This window comes from Periplaneta americana, chromosome 10, assembly GCF_040183065.1.
Source record: "Periplaneta americana isolate PAMFEO1 chromosome 10, P.americana_PAMFEO1_priV1, whole genome shotgun sequence".
Classification (NCBI taxonomy): Eukaryota; Metazoa; Arthropoda; class Insecta; order Blattodea; family Blattidae; genus Periplaneta; species Periplaneta americana.
Window position 1 is genome coordinate 3,875,326 of NC_091126.1, and position 23,584 is coordinate 3,898,909.

Genomic DNA, 23,584 nt, shown 5'->3' on the forward strand with positions numbered 1-23,584 from the left:
TATACTACATCCATGGGTAATGAAGAGAAGAAGAGGTAATCGGCCAAGAATTGAGTTGCCTGTACCAGAAATTCAATTCCCTCAAATGTATCCTTCTTTGATTTCACTCACACCTGAGAAAGAGAGAGATTTGCTTGACATGTGTCAATATCTGCAGTCACAGGATAAGCAATTTTATGCCGACTTACTCTCTATAAGATGTGGTGAGTGAGGTTTTGCAGATTTTACTCGTATGTTTGAAGTTTATTATATATTATAATTAAAACACAGGATACAAATGTGTTGTGAAACATAAAACACAATTTTGTTTCACTTACATAAGATATATTCTGTTTTATTTCTTCACAATTTGTTACATAAATAAAATATCTCATAGCGTCCTAATTATAATAAATAAGTATTGTATACTGTGTTTAGAGGCTCCCTTTGCTACAAAAGTACCCATGATCCTTTCCTTTATCTATTTCTAATAAAACAATATATGTATTTAGAGAATTCATATATTTACAATAAATAAAAGTATGCAGCAGAACTTGTGATAATATGATATACAACGTTCTAAATCAGGGGTGATATACAACTTTATTTCACGGAGGTTGCCGTTTTCTCACTATAATCCCTGCATGGTACCATGCAACAGTAAAATATTCATGTAACTATGGAGGAGAAATGCTAAGTTTTATTTACAAAATGACTTAAACCAAGATCAACGTTACATAAAGAACAAACTAATTTTTTTCATTCCTGTGAACTTGCCAAATGTGATGTACAACGTTCTTTGAGGGCAGGTTACAATTTATTACACTGCTTATTCACACACGTAGTATCACTTTATGTCCACTTATTACCAAGTTTCTGGTTGCCATCTTGTCTTCTCGAGCAACGTCTCGAACGAACGGGTTAATAGAGAACTCTGGGTAATGTACAATTACCGTTAAAAAGAAATAAGACGATTTTTGGTCGTCGGAAGTTAAAGTTCTACAGCGCGGTTCACTCGATATCGACGTAACGATACATACCATGACAAATAGTACAAGAATTGTTACAAGGACCACAACAAGGACAAGGACCAGAATAAGGATCACGAAGAAGACTGCCATTTAAGGCCAGGATTTCACAACATAGCTCGAGTCACAAAATATCATTGCTTCACTGTACCGAATGGCAAATGCCTGCTAAGGGATCTACATTCTGGACTGCTGCTGTCACTGTCTTGTCTCGGTAGCTCATACAACAGCGTGTCGGTTCCACCATATAACCGAAACGTCTCGTGTTCGATCCCGGTTAAAACTTTTTTTATTGAGGTGTAATTAATTTGTTCAGAGTTCCTCGACTGTCTAATTTGTCGAAAAATATGGAATAATTTATGCCCAATTTCTGGGTCTTACAAGTGGGCTGAACCTCGTCAAAAAATAAATCTTACTTGGAAGTTAAAAGTATTCTTCCTCAAACAAAAATCATAAGAAACAAAAAGAGACTTCTTAACTTAAAATCTTGACCACATGCCATCAGCTTCTATTACAAATCTAAGTCGATCCGGCATGGATGTCATGAGATTGTGGAATAAGTTCTGATCCCCGGCGAGATCTTCCCAGGTGTCAACAACTTGATCCCACAATTCGTCTCGATTTCGAGGTCGTCGGTCGGCATAGGTGGCTATCCTTCTCTTTTTCAATTCCACCCATAAATTTTCGATGACATTCAAATCAGGTGACTTCGGAGGCCAATTAATGATTTCGATCTCGGGTCTCCTTTGAAACCATCTTTGAATGCTTGCAGCATAGTGCACGGGATGGTTATCTTGCTAGAACAGCAATGTTCCTTCGGGAAAACGTTCTCGGGCGGAGGGAAGGAATATATTTTCCAGAATGTGCTCGTAATTTCCCGCATTAAACCGGCCATCGATGCGTTCTATAACGCCAGGTCCATCGTAAGACATCCACCCCCAACACGATATGCTAAAGCGCCCCGATCTTTCACGTCGGTGCACATAGCCCTGGTCATGTCGGAGACCATCCTCATGATAGACACGGACAGGACCTTCGTAATCACTCGAGATGGTTGTTTCGTCGGAGAAAATTACATTTCTCCAATCGAAATCCACTCGATTGGTAGCGAAGGCAAGACGGTCGACAGCTTGTACTTCCCCCAATATTTCCATTTGCGCAGCCCTCCGGCTCCTAATATCGCGGTTCCTCAACCTGCTGATCACAGTCTGTGAAGAGCCGGGAAAGTTATATGCTGCTCTTATTTCGTTAGCAGTCAGAAAAGGGGTCCTGTCGAACTGTCGAATAAGAGAGCATCCTCTTCCAATGAAGAAATCCGCGGACGCCCAGGAATAGGGCGATTTTCGACCTCCCCTAAATTTTGGTAACGATGAACCCACCTCGCGGCTGTACTTCCAGGAACACCGACCAAACGGCCAGCAGATTTAGCCTCATATCCAGCCTCAACTAGAGCTATAACTCGCTGTCTCATGTCACATCGGTTCGCCATTACGATGAGAAATTAGGGATGACGATAATACTTTAGTGTAGACAATGGCTATTTAACGTGATATAGAATTACTGAAATAAGAGGCATCTTGCATAATAAGAGTTAATAAATGAACCCTAAATTAAATATCTAAATAACAGGATATAACAGGAAATCCAATTGTTGCGAAACTAATCAAATTAAATCTAAGCTGAAGTAGCACAGCATAAATGTTTTGTACACAGAATTAGACTGGATTCCTATTCGACAGAACCTATAATCAATGGCTTGTCTGAACACCATAAACAAATCATAAGTGTTTCCAATGTCACTGAAAAATTTCAAAATATTAATTTAAAAATTAAGAAAGGATCGTAAATGCTGTATCTAGTGATTATTTACATTTATGTCTACAAAATGAATCTTGGAAAAACATATATGATACTGGTACTATTGATATTAAGAGTAAATGTATTGAATTTTTCACTTAATTTCATAATCACTTCAGTGAATGTTCTCCACTCAATGTTGTGAAAAAATTCAAAAGTAAAAACATGTAGATAACGCAGGGACTTCAAAATCTCATGTATTAAAAAGAAGAATCTATATGTAATGAGTTACAATGTAATGCTCCTCATGTTCTTAAATACTGCAAGAAGTACAGTGTAATTTATCAAAAATTGTAAAAGAGGGAAATAGAATATATTTGAACAGAAAAGTACAAAATTCAGATAATGCAATTAAACCTATTCGGAATATTATTAAATTTAAAATTGTAGATATCCTAAGAAAGATATATTTTTTCATTAAAACCAATGTTTATAAAGTAGAGGATCCCAAATCTGTTGGAAATTCTTTTAACGTATTATAGTATATAGTACAGAAATATTATTGACAACTTAAACATTCAAGATTTTGCAAAAGATACTGCAATAGGTTACTTAACAGATGCATTTAATAATTAGTATTAATATATGAAATTAGTCAATAACTGCAACAGTGCTTTTTCATTCAATCATAACATGAATAAAATTGAATGAACATTAAATTAAACACTATTGCAAACACGTAGATAAAATAGTTAAAATTAACTGAAGGTGTGAGAATGAAATAATCCAAAGCCATACTTTTAACAAAAATTGTTTTGTGCGAGTGCATTTCTTACACATATGGGAAAGCTATTAATAAAATTTTGTAATAATTACTCAACAAATGACATAGCCTAAGGACTCTAAACCTTTGTAAAAGTTTGTCTATTATTATATATTTTTTATTTCATTTTAATTGTTAGTTTTTAATATATATGCATTTACATTGTATATGTGTGTGTATAAATGCATTCATTAGATTAACGTTTATAGCATTATAACTTGTAATTTTGTATTGTTTGCGATCATTCACACTTAATCTCAGGACTTTGTAAAACTCTATTTCAACGTTACTTAGCTATTTCAACGTTATTTAGACAAAAAAAATCGTTGTGTAGACTAAGAATCGAACTCGCACTCTTCTACACAACACGCAGAAGTCTTACCGTCTGAGCTATTGAAACGACATGAAAGCTTTCCTTTTTGTGCGGAGTGTCAATCTAGTCATGAAGGTCCATTGTCGATTTAACTACACGATTTATGTATATATTTATCTTTTATTTACGTAATATTATCATATTTTTTGCAGTTTTTGAAGTGAATTTAGGAACGATGCTAGTAACAAACCAAATAGCCTGAATTTAAGTAGCTCAATATTCGTTATCTTGTGTATCAGTGCTCTGGTCTCCGATCATGCGCAGTGTCTTACATCTGCGACTTAGGAATATTCAATCGTCTCATCCTTTTCCAGGGAAACTGTACCTAACACGTAGTTCTAATGTTCACCACCTACGACGTCGGGCGCTGATCATCTTATTTGAGCCCCCTACCGTCAGATGTTGCTGACCGCAGTTTCACATCCTATTATATATTTATCCGTGACTGCGACCTCGGGATGATTTATAGTTTTTGTAGCTGACAATGGGCTATTCGTGCCTAAGAACTCCTGGAGTATCCTAAAAATAGCCGGCGATGCATAAACTCTCAGCTAGGAAGAAGTCTTTAATGACTTACTGACGGACTGACTGATTCAATTACTACCTGACCTAAAATAGTTTTAATGTCTAAGTAAACGTCTCATCGTTTCAATGATTGAGTGGCCGACAGATCGTTCCAGTGACTGAGTGACCGACTGATCTTTCGGGTGATTCAGTGACCGACTGGTCGATCGAGTGACTGAGTGACCAGAGATAGTGGTACTTACATATACACATCACTTTACTGAATAGGAATAGGTAATTTCGCTTCGAAAGTAATTTTCCATTTTATAAGTAACTTATCATGTTATTTGCTAATTTGTTCGATATGGTAGACAGCGAGGAGGAATATAGTGAATTATAATTACTTTTTAAGTGCATTATATGCTCTTAATTAGTCAGAAGTTATTACATATCATGGCCGTCGCTTCGGGATACAATCTCTCTCAGCTGCTCTTTAAGAATGAAATTCACCAAATGGATAGGAGAAAGCCTATACTGGAAGACACTCAGATATGCAGAATATCTAAAGAACCTTCTCTGCATAATGGATCCTGAAAACGTGAATTTCAGTTTAAATTTCGAAATCTATATTTTTTTAAGAATTTTTCGTTCTCTCTAGAGGTTACTTCGCATAATGAAAGAGTAATGTGGACAGAGAATGGCAATGTGGTCACACTGTGTGTTAAGAATATAAAATTGTAACTCTAATAAATTGATAGATTCGTGGAAAAGGAGATGTACTCACTAATGTAATGGACGATGATGAAATCGTCCCGATGTTAGTGCATAGATGACTTGGGTGAAGAAGGATGGAAAAGTATTGACTGTAATGGTCAATGACATCAAAGTTAAAATGTAAGAGGAGGACAAGTGATGCTTTTACTATTGCATAAACACGATGTGGTAGACAACCCTTTACAACTGCTGCACATGTATCTCGACGTGCTCTGCTTTTTCAAGATATCAAATATTCAACTTGAATTCGTCCTTGCATTGGACGTATTCAGATTAAATATAAACTTGTGAGAAAACATTCTTAATGAAAAAAGTGCTCTCTCATTCTTTATAAATATATATTTAGTTACATCTTTACAAAAATTACGTACAGTCACTGGCTGAATGATAAGCACACGGGAACCAGAAACATGAACTTCATTTTAACGTTTATGTCGATACACTTCACCCTTTCTTTGTGCAAGATACTACATACCGAGAAAACAAACTGAAAACACCAAAGCAAATATCTATTGCGGCCCTTTATGATATAGGCACAGCGAACTAAATCCAGGGAACAGGCATCAGTACTGTGGAATACACATCCAGCAAGTATTACTGAGAACAATGGGAAAGATGGGAAAAGAGTTTACAATTAAGGAAAGAGAAATTGCAATGAATCTACACAAACAACAAAAATCTTACAGTGAAACAGGCAAAGTTGTGAACAGAAACCCTTTACAGTAAGAACAGTAATAGGAATTTCAACAAAACAAAAGCATTAATAAACAAACCGCGAACAGGGCAGCCATCTAAGCTGGACAACAGGTAGAGGAGAAAGAATCTGAAACTGGTTACACAAAATTCCAGGATTACTTCAACACAAATAGCAGCATAATTAAATGAATAAATGAATATTTAGGAAAAGACGTTCTTCCCCGTACACAAAAATGGGTACTATGCAAGAGTGACAAGAAAGAAGCCGTATATAAGCAAAGTAAATATGAAGAAGCGAGTGCCGTTTGCTAACGAATTTGTGTCCAAAGATTCTGATTTCTAGAAAAATGTTATATTTTACGACAGCAAATGAAACATTTTTTTAGAATAATGGACGAATTTTTGTGTGGAGAGCAAAGAATAGACAGTGGGATTTGAAAAAAATATCCAACCCACTGTAAAAAATGGAAATGGTGGCGTTATGGTACCTAATGAAGTAGGTGAACTTGTGTTTATTGATTGGAAAATGGATAAATACATATAAAGTTATTTTTCAAAACAATCTCGAGAAAAGTGCAAACAAACTGGGCCTGGCAACAACAGGACAGCGATGCTAAACAGACTTCATCAACTTTACACTCCTCCACAGTCATCAGACATTAACTGCAGCGAAAATCTTTAAGGTGAATTGAGCAGAAGAGTGCGTAAACACGCCATTAATAGCAAAAAGCAATTGATGGAGGTGCTCTTGAATGAGTGGCGAGAAATAGGTGCTGAAGTCAGGGGTAAGCTTGTTGATTCCATGCAAAACAGGCTTAAGATGATTATTCACAGAAAAGGAAAGCCAACGAAGTACTAAATGAGTGATCATTTTGCGCGTGGAAGCAAAAAAACTGACCAAAATTGTACTGTGCTTATAATTGTCTCCTCAATTATCAAAGAGAAAAGGAACAATAATTTTAATTTCTGTGATAAATAAATTTTATTTTGATTTCCAAAATATTAATTTACACTTACAGGAGTTGAGATAAATTTATTTTCAGTTCCAGTGTTATAATATGTATAATAGAGTGAAATCTACATTCTGCTGATGTGCTTATACTTCTCTCCGTGACTGTAGAGTCAGGAAAATGTGTAACATTCACTCACTCCAGTGGACAAAATCAAAGGTTCCAGTTTTTTTGGTAGTTGTGGCTGGTAGTTAGTTAGACTTTGATATGTCGTCTTATGTAGTCTAGCAATAATGAGCAACATCATGGTCGACATTATCCTCACACCAGGAGCAGCATCATGGTTTCTTTACCTTACCATATGAGGAACAGCATGGTTGATATTATTCTAACCGCTATGAGCAACGTCATGGTCGACATTGTCCTTACCACTGTGAGCAACATCGTGGCCTACATTATCTTTACCACTGTGAGCAACATCATGGTCGACATTATCCTTACCACTGTGAGCAACATCATGGTCGACATTATCCTTACCACTGTAAGCAACGTCATGGTCGACATTGTCCTTACCACTGTGAGCAACAGCGTGGCCTACATTATCTTTACCACTGTGAGCAACATCATGGCCGACATTATCCTTACCACTGTGAGCAACATCATGGTCGACATTATCCTTACCACTGTAAGCAACGTCATGGTCGACATTGTCCTTACCACTGTGAGCAACAGCGTGGCCTACATTATCTTTACCACTGTGAGCAACATCATGGTCGACATTATCCTTACCACTGTGAGCAACATCATGGTCGACATTATCCTTACCACTGTAAGCAACGTCATGGTCGACATTGTCCTTACCACTGTGAGCAACAGCGTGGCCTACATTATCTTTACCACTGTGAGCAACATCATGGTCGACATTATCCTTACCACTGTGAGCAACATCATGGTCGACATTGTCCTTACCACTGTGAGCAACATCATGGTCGACATTGTCCTTACCACTGTGAGCAACATCGTGGCCTACATTATCTTTACCACTGTGAGCAACATCATGGTCGACATTATCCTTACCACTGTGAGCAACATCATGGTCGACATTGTCCTTACCACTGTGAGCAACATCGTGGCCTACATTATCTTTACCACTGTGAGCAACATCATGGTCGACATTATCCTTACCACTGTAAGCAACGTCATGGTCGACATTGTCCTTACCACTGTGAGCAACAGCGTGGCCTACATTATCTTTACCACTGTGAGCAACATCATGATCGACATCCTTACCACTGTGAGGAATATCATGATCGACATTGTCCTTACTACTGTGAGCAACATCATGGTCGACATTATCCTTACCACTGTGAGCAACATCGACATTGTCCTTACCACTGTGAGCAACATCGTGGCCTACATTATCTTTACCACTGTGAGCAACGTCATGATCGACATTATACTTATCACTGTAAGCAACGTCATGGTCGACATTGTCCTTACCACTGTGAGCAACATCGTGGCCTACATTATCTTTACCACTTTGAGCAACATCATGGTCGACATTATCCTTACCACTGTAAGCAACATCATGATCGACATTATCCTTACCACTGTGAGCAACATCGTGGCCTACATTATCTTTACCACTGTAAGCAACATCATGATCGACATTATCCTTACCACTGTAAGCAACATTATGGTCAACATTATCCATACGACTGTCAGCAACATCACGGTGAACATTATTCTTGACACTATGAGCAACATCATAGCCCACATTAACCTGACCAATCTATATTCCAATGAGTGTGACGTCACCCCAGAAGTGTTATCTCTAGACGCAGCGGTATGGCATTCAAAACAAAACAAATCGTGTGGGATTGAATCATTAACATGTCTGTTGTTATCTATAATGTGTAATATAGCAAAGAAAATTGTGGAAGTAACATAATTTTGTGTATTTATGTGTTGATCTGTGTGTTTGTTCAGCAGTGACTGAAGGAATACTGTAAACAAAAACAATGTAAGCGTTTAATATGCTTCATTACTATGCAATACACCACTTTCATTTAATTATCACTAATAATAAAATGTAAAGTAATAATAATAATAATAATAGTAATAATAATAATAATAAAAAGTAAAGCAATCTTAATTTTTTTCTAGACGCCACGAATGTGTTGTGTTCCGGATTGTGTATCACAGAAATCTCCATCAGTTTCAACATTTTCATTTCCGAAGAATCCACATCGAAGGCAGAAGTGGTTGAAGTATATTCACAGAGAAAACTTTGTGCCCGGAATTTCTGCAAGTTCTGTGTATTAACCATTTTAGTGAACAGTTTATTATTCGAGAATATTAAGTAACTAGGGACGACGGTACAGTTTTAATAGTTCCCAAACTGACTGACGATGCTTACCCATCAATTTTTGGAAACCTGCCTGTACCTGTCCACTATTCCAGGTCCCAAACGAAAAGATCCAGATGACCGTAGGCAGATGAGTCTAGTTTTAAAGAATGAATGAACAACGATAAAATAGAGTCTTTTACACTGTTAAAAAAATAGGAATAAAAATACAACAGGATTCAAGTCTTCGAAAACTCGAATTCTATTTGTTTCTGTAAAATTGAACATGCAGATTTCCTATGGTTTCTGTTTCCTTTAAAATTCTCAATGATTCAAGTATCCAAGTCCGGCATAATAATGCTATGGTTTCCCCTGCTACTTTTAAGGGGTTGCTAGAACTCAATATGCTGTGTCATCAGTGGACAAAATTCGAATGCCTTTAAAGTCATTTAAAGTCATTCACAACATAATCATTGTCAGTGGAACAGAAACTTAATCAAGTTTCTACACTCATTGCAGAATGTGTAAATGCAAGTGAGGCTACTTCCTCTCTGTTAAACAAATTACACTTGACTCTTATGGGCTTGCTCAGTGTTCCTTACAGATCCGAAAGCATATCACAAAACTCGAAAAAGCAATGTCCTTACTCTTCCTCATCCAAGTTATCTAAGAAAACTAAGTTTGGATCTTGGAATTGAACGCTCTGGAATACAAAATTCACATGTGTGTTACCTGAAATAAAAACTGAAGTCTCTCAAAGAACATGAAAAGTATGTTGATCTTCTTCTAGACGAAATAGACGTTTATTCTCAAATTGGTTATAAAGGACGCACAATCGAAGGAATTGCACAAAAAACGTCCCTTACAGCCACAACAATTCAAACCTTCATGTTAAATTCACTATTCCACCAACAAAGATGTTGTAGCTCTTTTTCCTGTCACAAAATTAGATGCAGATAATCTATTAGAATTAACAAAAAAAAAGTTATAAAACTATTAACGGAATGTGGTTATGTAATAATTTCTATTATATCTGATAACAATCGCGTTAATAGGAAAATGTTTAGAAAAATAGGCAATGGCGAATTAAAGTTCAGTGTTATTAATCCATTTAAGTCAGATCAGGAGATAATTTTTTTATACTATTCACTTATTAAAATCAATAAGAAATAATTGTATTAACCAAAAAGATAATTTACAAACATATCTTTGAATAATTTCGGTGTCGGTTAGAGTTCCCGAGTAGCTCAGTGGTAGAGCGTTGGTACGTTAAACCAAAGGTCCCGGGTTCGATACCCTGCTCCGGAACAATTTTTCCCTCGAAATTATTCAAATCAACTTTACAGGGAGTTATACCTGAAAATCTTGATTTGCGAAACATATCTTTATCCTTCATTAGAATGTGATGATATTTTGGAGGCTTGTGTTGATGACTTGAAAAAAATTTATGTAGCGGAAAAAGATAGCCATGCTAACTTAGCACCAAATTTAAGTAGGAAGGTATTATTTCCCTCGCCCATTGAAAGGCAAAATGTAAATCTTGCCGTCAGAATATTTGACGACTAATGTTGCAGGTTTGCAGGCTTTTGAAAATAAATTGAAAAATAAACATACCAAAGGGACTGCAGAATTTATTCTTTAATTAATAAATGATGGAAAATAGTAAATGTCAAACACCCACAAAAAGGAAGAAACCTTCGCGAACCGTATTGCAATCCAATTTATTCGATGGATGACGATGGTTCTTGGGTGCGTAAATGACGGACTTGCACAGTCATTATCTGAAGAGTCTTCTAACAAATCGCGTTCGTCAGGACAGCTTACGTCTGAAACCTTTACCGCATTGACACACATTACAGAAACTCTCATAAAAGTCTGTGATTACATTTTGAAGCGTCTAAAACCTAATTACGTCCTCTTGGAAAAATTTCAAACCGATAATTTAGAAGGTAGATTCTGTCAGTTTCGACAAATGAGTGGCAGAAATTACCACATATCAGTGGGACAAATATTGGAACCCGAAAAAAGAACTGAAAATAGTTAACCTCATCAAAATGCATTCTTCCTCACCTAGCGAATTTTCACTGAAGTATTTCTTAACATGCTGTAGCGAAAGTGCAACACAAGGCAGATTGGACATAATTGATGTAGCTAATATACAGGAAGCGTCAGAAGACGTATCAGTGAGAATGAAAAAATGGTGTTAATTTATATAGCAGGATACGTTGGAATAAATTAAAGGAAACAGTGCAGTGCAAATCTTGTATCGACTTCATAATGTACGACAGAAAAATGGAGGTCGGATGTCAGCACGAAAGTTTTCAGTACTTGTTCTATATTGATCGGGATAGACTTAAATGGCCGAAATTGTTGAAATTGTCTTAATAATATTTGAAACACTAATAAGTGACCAATTTGAAACAATATTTTTAGAATGCAACAAACGAAGTTCATTACTAAATAGTTATCACTTATCATTGTTGAAAGCTGAAGACTAATATCTTCCACGTGTGATTTGTGCGAATGTGGAGTTGCGCGCATGTTTCTTATTAATAAATTGGTGCCAATCGTAACAAATATATTTTTAAATGACTATTGCAAAAGCAGACACGGCGCATACATTTCATAGACAAAGGGACAAAAACGGAAATTAGGGGCTGTAACCGTGTAACCAAATAATATAGTGAAGTAACAGTGGAATGGTGTGTAAGGTTTAACGTTACGAGTGTTTAACGTGTTTATTATGTGCCGTGTGATTGTGGAATCTTAAGTTTATGGTCGCCATGCTACTACTAACACAGGTAGGCCTACGTACTTCATTTTCTGTGTTGTTTAATGTCAGTTGCTGCTTTAATACTCATGTGACACTGGTCTATGCACACACCAGTGAGGTGACGTCATACTTGCTATGCTCAGGTCACGAAGGCCACGCATTAACTCTACCACTGTGAGCAACATCATAGTCAACAATATCCTTAACACTATGAGCAAAATCATGGTCGCTATTATCCTTAGTACGGTGAGCAGTATCATGGTTGACATTATCCTTACCACTATGGACATCATGGCCTTACAGGACTTTCCGTCCAACAAGCTTCGTTCATAGCGCTTATCGTCCAACGAGACATTTCTAGTTGCCTAGTAACGGTATTATTCCATTTAACTAGATTAATATATTTCAGTATTATTTGTATTTATCCTGGTAATAATGAACAGTTTGACTCGTAGACATTTTGTTTTTGCAGCTTTAACTTCCCATGATTGTACGAGAAGATTCGAAGAGAACGGCAGTTACGTAGACTTTCGGCTCCCCCCTACTACCATTAATGCACAATACAATGTCAATACGGCGGTTGCTGTCGTCTGCGATACAACAAACGGTTATTATATGCTTGTTTAAGTTGTGTTAACTCTCGCTAGTGGTTTTATATTTTATTTTATCCGTCTTAGTATTTATTTTATTATTGTAAATATTTTTGTTTTATCACTTATTATTATTATTATTATTATTATTATTATTATTATTATTGTTTTTACTATCATTTCTATCATCAGCATTATTATTTGATCCCTGTAAAATTTATGTAGACTACTGGACTGTACCCGAGCACGAGCATATGCTCATTTCGGGTATCCATACATATTATGTATTTCATTTCAAATGTAAATTGTAAATAAATTGGAATTTGAATTTATTTCTACTTTGTTAAATGTGGTGCCTAGTAACGTTACTCTTTCGTATTATATACAGTAAATTTCTAAATTTCAGTTCATTTTAACACTTTGGTAAGTGGCAGAAATTATCTAAACGAGTAAAGGAAAGCCAATGCTTCTGTTAGGCCTACATTCATTTTGTTACCACTTCCACTCGATGAACCGTAATGCCACTAGTCGCCACTGGAGATGCGAACAAAGATTACTATGTAATGCCCGTTTTACTAAAACGGTTGATTTGGAAAATATAACAGTAATAAATGATGGAACGAGAGAACATCAACACTCTGCTTCCGTTGAAAATGAGACTTAGAAAATTGTGAATCAAGTGAAGAAAAGAGCAGAGGACAACCCAAACGAAGCTCCAGCGTAGGATTATAATGAACACGATCGTGTGGAGGAATACCTGAGAAAACTTGGTTACAGAGTAATTAATCCAGCTGAACATGACCCTGAATCAGAAGATGAACATTAGTCACATTTTGTCAACATTTTTATTATATTACATTATTTATTTATTATACAGGGACATCACTTTATTTTTACCAACATTTTTAACATTAACCTGGCTATACTCGGAAACACTGTTGCCCCCTTCCATTATAGGATTTTCATGTTACTAGTGCAATATGTAAACAAATCATTTTACTAGGTATAGGAGGAGAGAAAAGTAGTGTATCCATTTATGTTGTAGGGAAATACGATATTACGATTTTCAGTTTGATCATCACTTTTACGGAATTTATCAAAATACAGTAGAGTAGTAACATTTTTTTTAACTCAACTTTTCAGGCTACTATGTTCGTTATGTAAAGTCTACTTTATTTAGAATATTAATTATTGATGTTAACATACAATATAGAGAGTGCATTTAAATTAAGGGGGTCATAAGTAAAGAGCTGTAAGTGCACTTAAGTTACTTTGAGAAAATGGGGTTTAAATATTTAAGCTTTCGTAAAATCGGTGAAATTTTTATTTAAATTTTAATGTGTGATGCGATTAAAATATCCCTTTGCCACTAAAATTTTAGATACTTTAGCTTACACTGGATGAACTTAACTCATGTTATTACAAATGTCACTAGCATTCCTTTGCTTCTAGCCACCTAAATTAAAAAAAAAGCTAATCTGAATTTTTAAAAAAGTTGCTAAAAATGGTTGCCGTTCATTACAATGCAGGCTTCAATTCAGTACGCATATTATTAAAAACATTTTGAAGCATATTCTCTGAAATTGAATTTATCGTTTCTTGAATATAATTTTTACTACGATATTATTAATATAGGTTCTTTCTTCTATAGAAAACGCAATCATATTTATGAAACACACTATACACTGCAGTGTTTACTTCACTGCTTGAAGACTTTGAATGCAACAGCGGCCGTAAGTTTGTGTGTCTGACGGGAGCAAGGACATTAGTGAAGGGGTGAGAGTGAAGTACATTCAGAAATGCAGGTACAATAAAAATGCAAGTAAAAATAAAATGATGTCCCTGTATTATATTACGTAATAATTGGCCAATATAACAAAGCGTGGACGACAATTCTTGGCTGAAATAGCCTGGACGAAATACACTATTGCACAAAAATTCTTCACCGAAATAATGTGGACAAAGTGACCTGGACAAAGTAAGTCGGGACGAAATGTATCATTGGACGAAAAACGGTGGGCGAAATTTCCGCTAACCCATCATGGTTGACATCCTTACCACTATGGACGTCATGGTCGACATTATCTTTACTACTATGGATAACATCATGTTTGGTATTGTTCTTACCACTATGAACAACATCATTGTCGACATTATCCTTACTACTAATAGCAACATCATTGCCAATATCGTTACGATTATGTGCAATATCATGGTAAACATCCTTACCACTATGAGAAACATCATGATGGACATCCTTGCTACTGTGAGCAACACGAGACGACATTATCCTTACCATATGAGCAGCATCATGGTCGATATTATCCTTACCACTAATAGGAACATCTTGGTTAACATCCTTACATCATGGTCGACATTATCCTTGTTACTATGAGCAACATCATGGTCGACATTATCCTTGTTACTGTGAGCAACATCATGGACGTCATTATCCTTGTTACTATGAGCAACATCATGGTCGACATTATCCTTGTTACTATGAGCAACATCATGGTCGACATTATCCTTGTTACTATGAGCAACAGCATGGCCGACATTATCCTTGTTACTATGAGCAACATCATGGTCGTCAATATCCTTATTACTATGAGCAACATCATGGTCGACATTATCCTTGTTACTATCAGCAACATCATGGTCGACATTATCCTTGTTACTATGAGCAACATCATGGTCGTCATTATCCTTGTTACTGTGAGCAACATCATGGTCGACATTATCCTTGCTACTATGAGTAACATCATGGTCGACATTATCCTTGTTACTATGAGCAACATCATGGTCGTCAATATCCTTGTTACTATGAGCAACATCATGGTCGACATTATCCTTGTTACTATGAGCAACATCATGGTCGACATTATCCTTGTTACTATGAGCAACATCATGGTCGACATTATCCTTGTTACTATGAGCAACATCATGGTCGTCATTATCGTTACCACTATGAGCAACATCATAGTCGTCATTATCGTTACCACTATGAGCAACATCATGGTCGTCATTATCCTTACCACTATGAGCAACTTCATGGTCGTCATTATCCTTACCACTATGAGCAACATCATGGTCGTCATTATCCTTACCACTATGAGCAACTTCATGGTCGTCATTATCCTTACCACTATGAGCAACATCATGGTCGTCATTATCCTTATCTGTATGAGCAACTTCATGGTCGTCATTATCCTTATCTGTATGAGCAACATCATGGTCGCCATTATCCTTATCTGTATGAGCAACATCATGGTCGTCATCATCCTTACCACTACGAGCAACATCATGGTCGTCATTATCCTTACCACTATGAGCAACATCGTGGTCGTCATTATCCTTACCACTACAAGCAACATGATTGTCTTCCTTGTGGTGGCTGAGTGCTCAGACTTTCAATCTGTCATGCAAGCGATCCGGGTTCGAGTGCCAGTCGATCCTTTATTTTTGTTTGAAAAATCCTGCATGACATTTTTGGCAGAGAAAGTCCCGTTGAGCCGTTGAGATTTTCCTCAGAGTTTTCGCGTTTGCCCATATTTCTCCATTTCGACATAATTCCCGATCGCCAGCTGGCTTAGGGTCGAGTGGATTGCCTGTTCCAAACATCAGTGCACAGCGAAACTTAGTGTAGTTAGGCGGTGTGAATGTGAGACTGCGCCTAGTTTCAGTACTAGCTCACTAGATCTTGAAAGGTCGCAGTACTGTATCTTGGTTCCCTCCTCCCGACATTCCGTTACATTTGATTCCATTCCGTTCCAATGCAACATTATACTGCACTCTACTTCTTTAATATCTGCGCCAGGTTATTAGACTTATTAATGTTCTCTTTCTTGCATTAATTATTGTTATTAATATTACTTTTTTGTACTTGAAGAAAAATCTAGTCCGAGTTATTAGGTGATACTGTTCTTTAAATACACGAATTGCATGTTTCTTCATTTTGTCTATGACACGAAATGAGGGATGTAATGGTGAATAGGGGATATACCTGATAGAAGTGGAGATGCGTGGCTCTAGTTTCAATGTTTATTGTCCACATTGTTGGAGTTATTTCTGCGCCTCATTTTTCGTGCTCGCTGACCCGCTTATTTTTGGGGAAGTTTGTCATATTATGTTAAAGAGTAATTTTCATGCGGAACGTGGATTTGTTTAATAGAATGTCGATTGCGGTGTGCATGTGTGTTGTTGCACGGTATATATTTAGTATTTGTTGAAGCTCACAGGGGGTTAATAAAAAATGGTTATTGTTCTCAACACCTTCCTTTGTTCCTCTCTCTATTGTTCGAATCAATAGCATGTGTTGAGACTGTATCAGCATTTTCTTATACCGCAGATTCCCATTTTAGAGAACTGGACTGTATATTTACAAGCAACTCTATTCGTGATAATGTTTTGTAATGCTGGGATGCCAACATTGTCTTCCACATTCTAAGTTTAGTAAATATCTTTTGGTCATATATGATAGAATTATTTGTAGTTTACCCCAAAGACACAACTTGCAAGTATTGAGAAGAGCTTAATGAAATTCGATTGATAGACATAAAATTTATTACTACCTCTTATTTTTTCCCAAAATATCGACCTACATATAAGACCTCTAGGCCTCATGAGGCTCAACTATTGCAGCGCCTACGCGGGTAATGAGACGCTGAGAAGAGTTGCTGAATTTCACTAATTTGCTCTAAAAAACTTTATTTCGTCAACTTTTTCTTTCCTAGAGATAATCGTATTTACAAAGTTTGGATAGCATCCAATTCAGTACATGTCTTGTTGAAACGTAATTTTTTAAGCATTGTGGAGAAGTTAGCGTGACACATAAATATTGTCAGATACTCTCAGTTCGTATGTCAAATGTGACTTGAAGTTTTTTGAGGTTCATAAGTGAAATATTAACCGAAACTCAAAATTGTGACAAAATAATTGAATGATGAATTTGCAAAACCACTTAAGTCCTTAGAAGAAGTTTTGAGGGAATTAAAGGAAACTGTTTTTGGCCTCGCCGAACCATATATTGTTACAATATAATTTTTTATATGTAAGAGAAACAGTTTTAGTGTAAAAATTCATACTTTTGTACTCTTCTTCAGGTCGTAAAAATTTAATTATCTTCAGAACTTAAGTTGTTCTGCAAATTAACTTCAATCCTGCATCATAATTATTAGGTTACTGACACATAAACATCTTTAACTAAATGTATTTATACCAAAATCATAAAATAACCTTATTCACATCGTTGAACAACATTATTTTGGACAATTTGTTAATCACAAGAGCACAGACCTCTGATGGAGAAAAGTATGGTATTGAAGAAAGGTTTCTGAGCACTTATTGCCATTAAGAATTTGATTAGTGTGTTGTTCTTATTTTGTCCCGAACAATTGTCTGCAAAACAAACAATTCTTTAATATACTGGATGGGACACAGTTATTGAAGTAGTGTGCAGGAGAAAATTACGTATCTCACTAAGACTTTTCTTGTTCTTGAATGGAATATTCGTGAAACTGTAAAATGTGAAATTATTCTGGGGGAAAAATCGTATTAGTTAATATCAACTATTATGAAACTGTAAGTCTTCAATTTCGCATACTAATGTATTATTTATTTATTTATTTATTTATTTTATTTACTTATTTATTTATTTAATTTCCAATTTTGAGCCATTTCCTGTAATACCTCCTTATTGACAATTGTTAGTAATTAATGCATTTAATTTGTAAATTTCGAGTCATCTCTTAATATAGCTATTTATTGCTTTTAAAATAATGTGTTTAATAACTACATTCCTTCCTATAATCATTACAGGTTGCCATTAACAAAGAGAACCGTGATACAATAAGTATAGAAAAATGTCTTGAGGGTTTATGAAACATATTTTGTTGTTACATTGAAAAATAACAAATTGAAATAGATTGAAACACAAAACAATATACGAAATAACGTGAAGAAGATGTGAATTACAGTCGTGGTCCCTTTGAATGATGCCTGAAAATAGCTATTAATCCTTTGCGTGTTTGTTTTTTAAAATAACGTGTTTAATCTGTAACTGCAGTCGGTGTATTGTTATTAGTATCTCTTTGTTGTTACCTTTTGCTTCAAAAAGAATGTGTTTAATTTGTAATCTTAAGTCATTTTTTCTACTATTCCTTTACTGTACTGTTTACATTTGTTTTTAAATCTTTTGTATTGCCCCTACCATTATATATTGCCCTTCAAGAATTTCGGTATTCGTTAGTTGTAAGTCATTACTTGTGTTATATTTTAATTATTGTAATTGTTCCCGAATCATGTATGTAACTTGTAACCGTAAATCATTGCTTTTACTATCCCTTTATTACTCTTAACTCTTTCATTGTTCATGAATTAAGTAATAATTTGAAAGTGAAAGTGAAACTTTGTTTTATTAATCTACTATTGATTATTTTTTTAAGATAGTGATTTACTCTGAAACGGTTAGTCATTCTTGTATACCTTTTACATTGATTATTCCTCAAACATCTCATTAATCTTTAACAGGAGCCATTCTTTCACTAATGTGCATGCTTCTACATAATTCATGTGAATTGTAACCGTGACCACTATTTTATGTTATCACTTTACTATTGTTTATTGGTTATAAAATATGTATCTTGATGCCAACTATAACCCCAAAATACCTCAGGGCGAAATAGGGTTTATTAAATTAGATAATAAAAAAAGACTTTTTTTGGCCTGTCCCACATGGTAGACACAAAAGGACATTTCACTAGTTTTCATTTTGTGCACAGAGAAAGCTGGGACGGTAAGCTGTCGATAGTAGTACTTATCCTGACCTGGTGCTTTGGCAAGCATACATTTTTCATGTAGTCAGATGTGACAGCAAGAAAATCCTCTCTCTAGATGCTTAACTTGGCTCCATTTTGCAATACATTTTACTTCAGCTACAAGTTTAGCACGATTACTGAACATATTGCTTTTCATTTTCATGCTCTGTTATTCAAACGTAATAACCAATGACAACAGTCAAAAACATTTTTTCAGCTGATTGTATGACTAAAATTACATATTATGTAAGTTTCTTCAGTACTTGACAGGCAAAACAACTTAAGTCCTGGACTAAATTCGTTTTACCCCTTAACCAAACAGTCTTGTGCTAAGAAAAACTATACAAAAGTCGTGGATTAAAGTCATTCTGCTACTAAACGATGTCCCTTGCACACAGAAACATAATCATGCTCTCAACTCAAAACCCCCAAATGTGGAATTAAGTCTTTTTGCAAATTCACTATTCAATTGTTTCTGCAGTACTGCAAATCAGATATTAAATCTTAGTCATGTTTCGGAATTATTGTAATTGTAAGATACATCATTGAGTTACGTGGTTTCTTAACTTTCGAAACTTTAATTTCTAATTTGCTGGGTTGAAGAAGTCTAGCATTTTCAGTCCAGATGTTTCCCCAATTCTCTTCCAGGAAGCCATGGCGTTCGAGAGTAGTTGTTGACAAAAATATAAAGAAAACGTGCACGGTACTAATTATCTTTATTTTATTGTGATTAACTGAAACATTTCAGCATATCTCTATTTATAAATTGTTTCAACCACATAAAATACTTTCCATTATTAAAATTCAGATTATGTCTCACTTAGGGGGACGTGGTGTAACTGTGATGACGACTATGAAAATTGTGTGAGTACAGAGAGTTGCATCGAATGTAAGTGATTTGTTAGTCCGGCTGTGATAGTGCGACAAAGGAAATACAAATATGCCATATCTTAGACTACACTAAAGGCACACAGATGACTTGGAAATCACGATTTAACTACGCAAGTGTGCGTACTCTCGTTGGACACTTGATGTATTCCCCACTCTCTTTCACAATAGAAACCCGGCAATTGGTCAAGTGAATAAGAGTCAATTGGTTGACTGAATGGGTGAGCGAATTGGTCGATTGCTTGGATGAAAGAGTTGGTAAGATATAGGTCTATAGGAAAACACATAAGAATGAGAACTCGAAGTGAAGAGTGCGTGTACGTGTTTTTTCTAACGCATCTGAGCTTGGGGCGCCAATGCGCAAGGTGAGAGGTGAGGTAGGTGTGCAGCAGTCAAACTTTATTAGTACCTAAACCTGCCACGTGCGTCTAGTTATACACGTATGTTTGGAATCGAGGCCAGTGTTTTGTTTATCGTTTAATTGCCGTTGTAAATTTTACAAACCGTTAATTTATAAAACATGGAGGATCAAGTGGTATCCAGTCGGACATATGTTTTGTGACCTCACAACACATGTCGGTACATGAAGCCTGACAATCTGAAAACATGCAATGAAACCTTGTCGTCATTTAGCTTAAACATGTTATGTTGTTGAATCTGTTACTTCATTTTCGTGCAAAATCTAGGCCTATCGACAATACATTGTATCCTAGATTGTACCTTATTGGGAAACTGAAAAGAAATCCACTAGGGGTCTTATTTCGATGCGTGCTTTTAAATGCGCAGGAAATTTTTCTTACTTTATAATGTGTACGTATGAGGGAGAAAGTAGACCTATGTGGTTATGCAGAACTTTGAACAAGAGATTTTAAGGTCTATACAGGTTTTCACCGACCTTTTTTACTTTGGCTTCTGTCCTCAAACATACCCATTTTTCTTGTATTTCACGAAGTTTCTTCCAGTTTGGTACTCATGCGTCCATTCAATGTTACATGTCAAATATGATTCAATTTAATGATTTTTATTTTTAAAAATCTGTTCAACGATTTTCTTATACGTTATAGAAATCATGTCATACATTGGAGAAATGAATTTCAGTGTAACAGTTTATAGGGCAAGAAGCATTGTTTGAAAATAAGTAAATAGTTCCAGCTACGTATTTCTGTATTCAAACTCTGTTATTTACTTTTATTATAAAGAAAACGCAATCGTCCTACCTTTAAGGCTTTTTTGCGAACTACCGACAACTTGATCCGTGCCAGTTGCATTAGGGTGATTTAGAAATCGACACCGATTGCTTGCACCGTTAATGGTAATAGCAGAGTCACGAAGGACAATACGTAGGGAATATGCATCCACTGACAGGATCGCTTCTATCGCCCCGTAACAGACAATGTGAAATAGTACCGGCACAGTGTATTGTTCCTAGTACTCTCAGTTGCTAACCGCTTGGAGCGCTGTATCGTGAGAAATCCAAAAAGTCACCCCAAGCTTCGTGACTGTATGATATTAAATTGTGGTAATAGCCTACTTCGAAAATCATTTCCGCAAATAATGTAGCTATTTGGTGCGACACAATTTTATTTTAAGAAACCTCTTATTTACTGTAATTCAGTGTCATCCAACGAAGGAAGATTTAGAAAAACCACGTTTATTTCCCAGGACGTCGTTCCGTCGAACTTCGGCGTCTTGACGTTCGAATGTCTGGCTGGAGGCGTTGGTTCCACAGGGGCAGTATATGGGGTCCTTAATTCTGTTGCCGATTTTTCCACGGCCCGTTGAACTTCTTCGGCAACTATCTGTTTCTGTTCTCTAGCCTGACGATCCACTAACGCGAGTATGTGCTTGTTTTCTTCAGCATGTTGATCCATTAACGCGAGTATATGGATGTTTTCTTCAGCATTTTTATCCAGCAACTCACTCGTCTGCTCTTGACGATGCTCGAGAGCGCGAATTTTGCCGTCGAAATGGTCTACGTCTTGTCTTAGTTCGGTCATTACTTTATTTACACTTGCGAAATTCTCGTTTAGTAGTCACTTGTAGTCACTTCACTTACATCGCCTTTCACTTTACTAATGTGCCGGTTCATGTTGTCTTTCACTTCACTGGTATCGTTTTTCATGTCTGCTTTTACCTCACTTATGTCGTTTTTCACTTCACTGATGTACTTGTTCGTGTCTGCTTTCATTTCCGTGATGGCTTGCAGGATCTGCTGTAGGTTCTTCATTATGTCCACATCGTCGCACTTCTGACACCAAATGTAACTTTTATTTCAACAATAATAGCTTTTTACTTCTAAGTTTATATACAAACGCGTCAACAATGAGTATTCCACTCAACACAGCAACACAGTAGTCGTTATTGCACTCCACCGAACGACAATGACAATTCACTTATATTATTGAGAACAACAATGTACTCCTAATTTCAACTAATGTTCACAAAGTACTATGTACAAAACAAAACTGTCAGTTCTCAGTTCACAGTTTGTTTGCATTGGCTAGTTGTTCTAGCTCACTCATACAGTTCACTGCATTCCGAACCCAAGACTTCCAGATACAGTTCACTGCACTTCGAACCCAAGCCTTCCAGACGCGGTTCCCTGCACGTCGAACCCAGCCCTCCAGATGCGGTTCCTTGCACGTCGAACCCAAGACCTCCGGGTACGTTGCACTCGCCTGGATACTGTCACAGTTAGAGACTCACTGCACGTCGAACTTGGGTTCACCTTGCTTCAAGACTAACTCAGGTCCACTTCGCTCGCTTGCTGACTGACGCCGACGCCGAAGGCTGCTCGCGCTCCTTTTATATTTACTAAATCACACGTTCTGCGTCTCGTAGCTTCTACAACAATCGGTCTCCAGACGTTTCCTTCCGTTCCCTCCGCTCCGCGCCGGAACCGCAATTCTTCCCCCTCTCTCTGCGCCGTGTCCAGCGGCTACCGAAGCTTGAGTATCGTCTCCCCGCGCCCTCCCTTCTGCCGGACGCGCGCGAAACTCCCCAACGCTCGCAGAATGTTCCGGCTCGCCGCCACAATATTTACCTACTTTTGTGAATGTGAGCTTGCTTTTGCACAAGAAGAACCATTTTATTTCTACTACAGAACATCTTAACAACTCTTCCAATAACTCGTTAAAGCTATGGATTTCTGAAATTTCTAAATTTGCATGTTTACAGCAATTAATCTGAAACTTTTACCACACATTTCTTACTGCGTGGACATTCAATACACAAATTTTCACTCTGA

At 36.5% G+C, this 23,584-nt stretch overlaps 1 protein-coding gene and 1 long non-coding RNA gene across 3 annotated transcripts in view; both read left to right on the forward strand.

Moving 5' to 3' along the window:
- Positions 1-12,794, forward strand: part of LOC138707395 (uncharacterized) — a 100,082-nt gene extending 87,288 nt beyond the window's left edge. The window contains exon 3 of the long non-coding RNA XR_011334224.1: positions 9,091-12,794. This is a non-coding gene — a long non-coding RNA (uncharacterized lncRNA). The remainder of the gene's footprint in view (positions 1-9,090) is intronic.
- LOC138707394 (uncharacterized) overlaps positions 1-23,584 on the forward strand; it is a 447,965-nt gene that overhangs the window by 209,174 nt on the left and 215,207 nt on the right. The window lies entirely within an intron of this gene.